The 7,428-nt window shown below is 34.3% G+C and overlaps 1 pseudogene; it reads left to right on the forward strand.

Moving 5' to 3' along the window:
• Positions 1-1,364: 1,364 nt before the first annotated feature.
• Positions 1,365-6,858, forward strand: LOC143437329 (vomeronasal type-2 receptor 116-like; annotated as a pseudogene).
• Positions 6,859-7,428: the final 570 nt, after the last annotated feature.

A 7,428-nucleotide genomic window follows, 5' to 3' on the forward strand; every position in this document is an offset into this window, starting at 1 on the left:
GAATACTCCCACACGATAATCATATAGGGCTTTTGAATATAATTTTAATGATTCCTTTTATATTTTATTCTCCTTTACTAAATTCCCCCCAAATATTTTGTATGTCTTGAAACTTTGTCTCAATGTTAGATATAGGATTCATGGTTAGTGATATTGATAAATATTCATTAATATTTTTAGGTTATTAAAAATATGAATATAAAAGTTGAACAAATTTGCAAATATATTACCTGATTCTCAAATATTCAATACAAATATGATGTATAAATTGCATTTAAATATTAAAAATTTAAGGAGAATGTGTTATACCATTTATGTGTAGTTTCAGCCATGCTTATTTATTTATTTATTTATTTATTTATGGCATTACAAACTCCAAATATACTTTAGAGTAGTCTTGCTCAAGAGGACAAGAATCTAGTTCAAAGATGACAGAGATATAAATAATCTATATCAGTTCTCACAATACAAATTTAGCATATTATAGTACCATACATCTATGAATTCTTAAATTGTATGGAGTTCTAAAGACTTCTAATTTATAAAACTTATTCAAGAAATTTAGACAGAAATATAGCATGTCTCATATTACAAACTTTTGCAATTTATATTTCATGTTTCATACATCTCCCTTAATCATTTTTATGCCTTGTTCTAGAATACAAAAAAGAAAATCTGAGTTTCTTCTGGTAATGATTTTTGCTGCTGAAGAGATCAACAAGAATCCTTATCTTTTACCCAACATGTCTTTGATATTTGACATCATTGTTGGCCTATGTGGAGATACATTGGGACTTCTGGATTTAGTATATTCACAACAAAACCATAGTTTGGATTTTATTAATTATATCTGTGGATTAGATCCAACGTGTGCTGCAGACATTATAGGACCATCATGGAAATCATCCTTAAGACTAGCACTTTATTCTAGGACACCACAGTAAAAGGCATAACACTGGAATAGTTAACATCTTTTAAATTTCATTTGCATGTGCCTACAAGAAAGCTTGAAGAGCATGCATTTATGTGTGTGCTGCTACCCACACAACATACACACACATATTGTGTGTGTAATATATATGTGTATATACATAGTATATATTTATATATTGTATATATACATATATGTGATAAAGAGTTAAATCATATCTAAGCAAACAGAGAAAACTGTTTTATAGGACATTCAGACTTATCAGAAATAGTCTAGAATCTAATAGAAATAGATATATATATAGTAAAATCTTAATATTCTTAACAGGAGTTCTGAAGGTGAGTAACATTACCTGTATGTAAGTCCAAGTGTCCTAATAATTATATTCCTCATGTGGATGTTTCATCTTCTCTTCCGCATCCTTTAGGTTTTCTTTGGACCATTTAATCCGAACCTAAGTGACCATGACCAGTTGCGCTTTGTCCATCAGGTAGCCACGAAGGACACCCATTTGTGTTATGGCATGGTCTCCTTGATGCTTCATTTTAGATGGACTTGGATTGGACTGGTCATCTCAGACAATGACCAAGGTATTCAGTTTCTCTCAGACATGAGAGAAGAAATGCAAAGGAAAGGGATCTGTTTGGCTTTTGTGAATGTGATCCCAGAAAACACGCACTTATACATGACAAGGGCTAAGGTATATGATGAACAAATTACAACATCAACAGCAAGGGTTGTTGTCATTTATGGTGACATGAACTCTACTTTAGAAATCAGCCTTAGACGATGAGGATATTTAGGTGCTCAGAGAATCTGGATCACAACCTCACAATGGGATGTCATTACAAATAAAAAAGATTTCACCCTTGATTTCTTCCATGGGACTGTCACTTTTACACACCACAAAGGTGAGACTGCTAAACTTAGGAATTTTATGCAAACAATTGACACTGAGAAATACCCCGTAAGCATTTCTGACTCTGTCCTGGGGTGGAATTATTTTAATTGTTCAATCTCTAAGAACAGCAATAAAATGATTCCTTTTACATTCATCAACACATTGGAATGGACAACACTGCACAAATATGACATGGTCCTGAGTGATGAAGGTTATAATTTGTATAACGCGATTTATGCTGTGGCCTACACCTACCATGAACTCATTCTTCAACAAGTAGAGTCTCAGAAAATGGCAGAACCCAAGGGAGTATTCATGGACTGTCTGCAGGTAAAGTTTCTTACATTTCATTATGTTTAGATAAATCAATGTGATCTTTTAAATGGACTCTGAGAAACAATTGTACATTTGTTAGAGATTATTCTCTCAATAGAAAGTTTTATACACTGCAAAACTCCTCATTGAATCTTTAAATGGATAAATATCATACACAGGGATAAGATTTAATGGAAACAATACATTTTTTGAATATCAGGAAGTTTTGTGAAAACGTGTCTCAACATTTCACCAAATGAATTCAAAATTAAAAATAGGAGCCAAGAGTTTTATCTAAAAGCCTTAAGTGATGAGTAGGTTAGAATATTTTTCTAAAGAATAATTTCTCAAGAATAGGTACATGAGCTGAGCAGTGGTGGCACACACCTTTAATCCCAGCACTCGATTGGCAGAGGCAGGCGGATTTATGAGTTAGAGTGCCAGCCTGGTCTACAGAGTGAATTCCAGGACAACCAGGTCTACACAGAGAAATCCTGTCTCAAATAAATAAATAAATAAAATAATAAGAAAGAAGAACAGGTACATGAGCTGGGATTAATAGTTATTCATTTAACTTAACAATTATTTATATAACCATAAATGACTAAGACTGCACAATTTATTAAGTTTGTGGGGTTTTTTGTACATGCATAAGGTATATATATATATATGAAAGACCCAGAATCATCCTTAATTTTCACAACTTGCAGACATTCAGACTTCGCCTTCATTTGCACATACATGGCTTCCATTTTTTTACAAAGTATTTTTGACAAACATGTGCACACTACATACACACAGAAACACACACACAAACACACCATGTTACTTGATATTTGGTAATTTTTCTAGCACATTTTATCATCGAACAATTGTATTCAGTATATTAATTTTAATTATCAATAAGGTATATTTTATTTTACTACACAAGATTATTTTAATACAGCTGTCTTTTCTGAAAGTCTTTAAAAAATTAGAGGAAATTCTGAATTTGGCATTCCCTTTATTGATATGCATATGTAATTATCTAATGATGCATCTCATTTAGATGGCTTCCTTGTTGAAAACCAGGGTATTTACTAACCCTGTTGGAGAACTGGTGAACATGAACCATAGAGAAAATCAGTGTGAAGAATATGACATTTTCTTCACTTGGAATTTTCCACAAGGCTTTGGATTAAAAGTGAAATTAGGAAGCTATTTTCCTTGTTTCCCACAGAGTCAACAACTTCACATATCTGAAGACCTGGAGTGGGCCACAGGAGGAACATCAGTGGGTATACCACAGCTTTTTTTTCAGAATATCTAAATTTTAAAGTATGAGGCACTGAAGTAATAGCTCTGTGGTTAAGACCAGTTGCTACTTTTACAAAGGACCATCCTCAGTTCCAATCACCAAAATTTGATAACTCTCAACTTCATGTAAATCTGTTCATAGGGATCAAAGGCCTCTGGATTCCATGTTCAGTTGCACCCACTAGCCTATTCAATGACATGACACAGGCATATATTTATTAAACATATAGTATTATATATGTACATATATATAATTAAAAATTTGTAACTATATGTAAATTACAGAATTTTTTGATTCTGTGTGAACATACTTATAGTTTAATTAAGAACAGCACATATTTATTAACAAAAATCTTTCTCCAGATTCAAGGTTTTTTTAAATTATATCTTTTTTATTAGTTATTTTATTTATTTACGTTTTAAATATCATCAGCATTCCTGGTTTCCCCTATTCTGTGGAGGAATCCCTTATCGGGCATCAGTAGGAGAGGAGGCCCTTGTTCCTTTGGAGGCTTGGTGCCCCAGCATAGGGAAAAGACAAGGTGATGAGGCAGAAGTGGGTGGGTGGGTAGGGGAGCTCCCTTATAGAAGTAGGGGGTTGGTTGGATAGAGGGTTCAACGTTTTCTTTTAAACTTAGGAAATCTTCATTAATTTTATGAGTGTCTTATATAACATATTTTGTTCATACTCATCAAACAACTTGTTCTTGATTTACCATACAACTCAGTGTTCTTATTTTTTATTTATAAATAATTATAGAGAAACTGATGCCAAATAAACATTCCTTTTTGATTAATCAGTTTTGGAAGGAAAAATTTTAAATTGCTACAAACTGAATGTTGCATAAATAATATTACATGTTATATAAATGTACTGTGACTTTCAGTGCATTTCGGGGTAATACAAATAAAAATGTCCCTGAAATATTTAAGTAATGCTGGTTATCAGGGGAATATTTATAGCCATATCTTTTAATGTCCCACATAGCAATCTATGGGTCATTATACATATGATGTACACATGAACTACACACACACACACACACACACACACACACCACACTATATATATATTATATATATATATATATATATATATATATATATCACACACACACCACTATATATATATATATATATATATATATATATATATATACACACACACATATATATATATATATATATACACCACTATATATATATATATATATATATATATATATATATATATATATATATAGTGGTGTGTGTGTGTGTGTGTTGCTTCAGGTTCCCTCCTCCATGTGTAGTGTACCATGTACTGCTGGATTCAGGAAAATTCATCAGAAAGAAACAGCAGACTGCTGCTTTGACTGTGTCCAGTGCCCAGAAAATGAGGTTTCCAATGAAACAGGTACATGCTTTCATGCAGAAAAAAATGCTGAATTCAAAACATTCTCATTCCAGACTAGAAATATGATATGGCCTAGATGGAAACTGAAGACCTAAACTCCCGTGTTTAGAACTTAATCAGTTAAATCATATCAACTTCTTTTGGACTTAGGAAATAATCTGAAGTATATTCTACAAACAGCACATTTCTTTCACAACTGATTTTAAATTAAGACCAGATGCTCAGGGTAACAGTTATTGTTTATTTTTATTTTTTTCCCATGAAACACATGGGAAGAAAGAGAGATGGCGGGATTCGAACTCAGGAAGAAAGGCACAGCTGCCCTCTGGAGGCAGCCACCTAAGCCGCTGTGCCACCGCTGGCTTGCTAACAGTTATTGTTTAATGAAATATATTTTAAGAGCTTAGATGGCTTAAAGGTTTAAGCATGTCTTGTCAAAGAATTAAAACAAGAGTGAAGATTTCAAGAATGCAGCAAGAGAGGGGATAGCACTTATCATCAATCCCAGCCTAACTAAGGAAAGAGGGATGAATGTAAATATCCATAATCTTCATGCCTTATAGCTTTAAATGTGTAGTTGGGAAGAAAGAGATCTTACCATAATGACAGGGACATGCATTTGTCAGTGAGGCATACAGTTTCTAGAATGAAAATATTACTTATTGCAAACAGTATTTGCATGAGGAATTGTGTGCTCTGGTGCCTATGGGTAGGTATAGACAAAGGGAACAACTCTCAAAGCAAAGTACATAATGTGTTTCATGAACTGGCATGTATGTATGCACCTATGTATGCACCCTACTCTTGTTTGTGAGTTGTGAATTTACGGTTTGAGGAATGACATAATCTGAGACGATGCATATTATTCATCATCATATTTTTCCTTGTTTTGTTTCATAATGTTTTTTATGTTCCATTTCCTATGATGGTGTTTTGTTCTATCACCAAGCATATGTTAATAGAGAGCAATCATAAGTCAGTGGTCCCTATGGCAATAAGGAATGAAATAGATGCTCAAAACTAAACTATGTTTTGATATATCCTATTAATAATACAAATACATAATTATTGCCTACATAATTATGATATCTTATAATGGTTTATTGTTCACTAGCAGATATGGAACAGTGTGTGAGGTGTCCAGATGATAAGTATGCCAACTTAGAGCAAACTCACTGCCTCCAAAGAGCTGTGTCCTTTCTGGCTTATGAAGATTCAGTGGGGATGGCTCTAGCCTGCATGGCCCTGTGCTTCTCGGCCATCACAATTCTAGTACTCGTCATTTTTGTGAAGCACAAGGATACTCCTGTTGTGAAGGCCAATAACCGCATTCTCAGCTACATCCTGCTCATCTCCCTCATCTTCTGTTTTCTTTGTTCATTGCTCTTCATTGGACATCCCAACCAGGCCACCTGCATTCTGCAGCAAATCACATTTGAAGTGTTTTTCACAGTGGCTATTTCTACTGTGTTGGCCAAAACAATAACTGTGGTCCTGGCTTTCAAGCTCACTACCCCTGGAAGAAGGATGAAAGAGATTATAACAGCAGCACCTAAGTTGGTCATCCCCATGTGTACCCTAATCCAACTTTTTCTCTGTGGAAAGTGGTTGGTAACATCTCCTCCCTTTATTGACAGAGATATACAATCTGAACATGGGAAGACTGTTATTATTTGCAACAAAGGCTCTGTCATTGCTTTCCACTTTGTCCTGGGATACTTGGGTTTCTTGGCTCTGGGGAGCTTCACTGTGGCTTTCTTGGCTAGGAACCTTCCTGACAGATTCAATGAAGCCAAGTTCCTAACTTTCAGCATGCTAGTGTTCTGCAGTGTCTGGATCACTTTCCTCCCTGTGTACCACAGCACCAGGGGAAAGGTCATGTTAGTTGTGGAGGTCTTCTCCATCTTGGCTTCAAGTGCTGGGTTGCTAGGGTGTATTTTCATCCAAAAGTGTTATGTTATTTTATTGAGACAAGATTTAAATTCTTTTCAGAAGTACAAAGATAAGTTTCATCATTGAAACTTCATTAGTTTTAAAATGTTAGATGGAACTCAACATATCTTCCTGCTTTGTCTTGACAAAAGTACTACTAAGTCATACAAAAATTTTAAATAATATACTATCACAGCAGGATAGCACTGCCTAATGAAATACCCATGACTAAGGCTTGGTAGAAAATGGCTTCATTCATGAGTACACAAACCTCAATTTTGAGTATAGGTAATCTCAACTGAAGCATAGCTTCCGTCATTTTGATGTGTACGTGTATAAGCAATGCTCTTAATTAATGATTAATATTAGGTGACCCAATTGTTTGTGAACAGTGCCACCTCCAGGCATGTTGTCCTGGGAATTATAAGAAAAAAGATTTGAGACAACATGGAAATGACAGCAGTAATGAGCACAGTTGCATGGACTCTAATTGGGCTCCTGCATTCATGTTCTCATCTTGGTGTCATTCAATTAACTGTGACAATGGTACACAGGGAAATCAATACTTTTTTCATATGTTCCTTTTGACTATGGTGTTATATTACAGCAACAGAAACTAAGACATTAACAAAATGGTAAATTGTCTCATTAATGATT

The sequence above is a fragment of the Arvicanthis niloticus genome, chromosome Y (genome assembly GCF_011762505.2).
Source record: "Arvicanthis niloticus isolate mArvNil1 chromosome Y, mArvNil1.pat.X, whole genome shotgun sequence".
NCBI lineage: Eukaryota > Metazoa > Chordata > Mammalia > Rodentia > Muridae > Arvicanthis > Arvicanthis niloticus.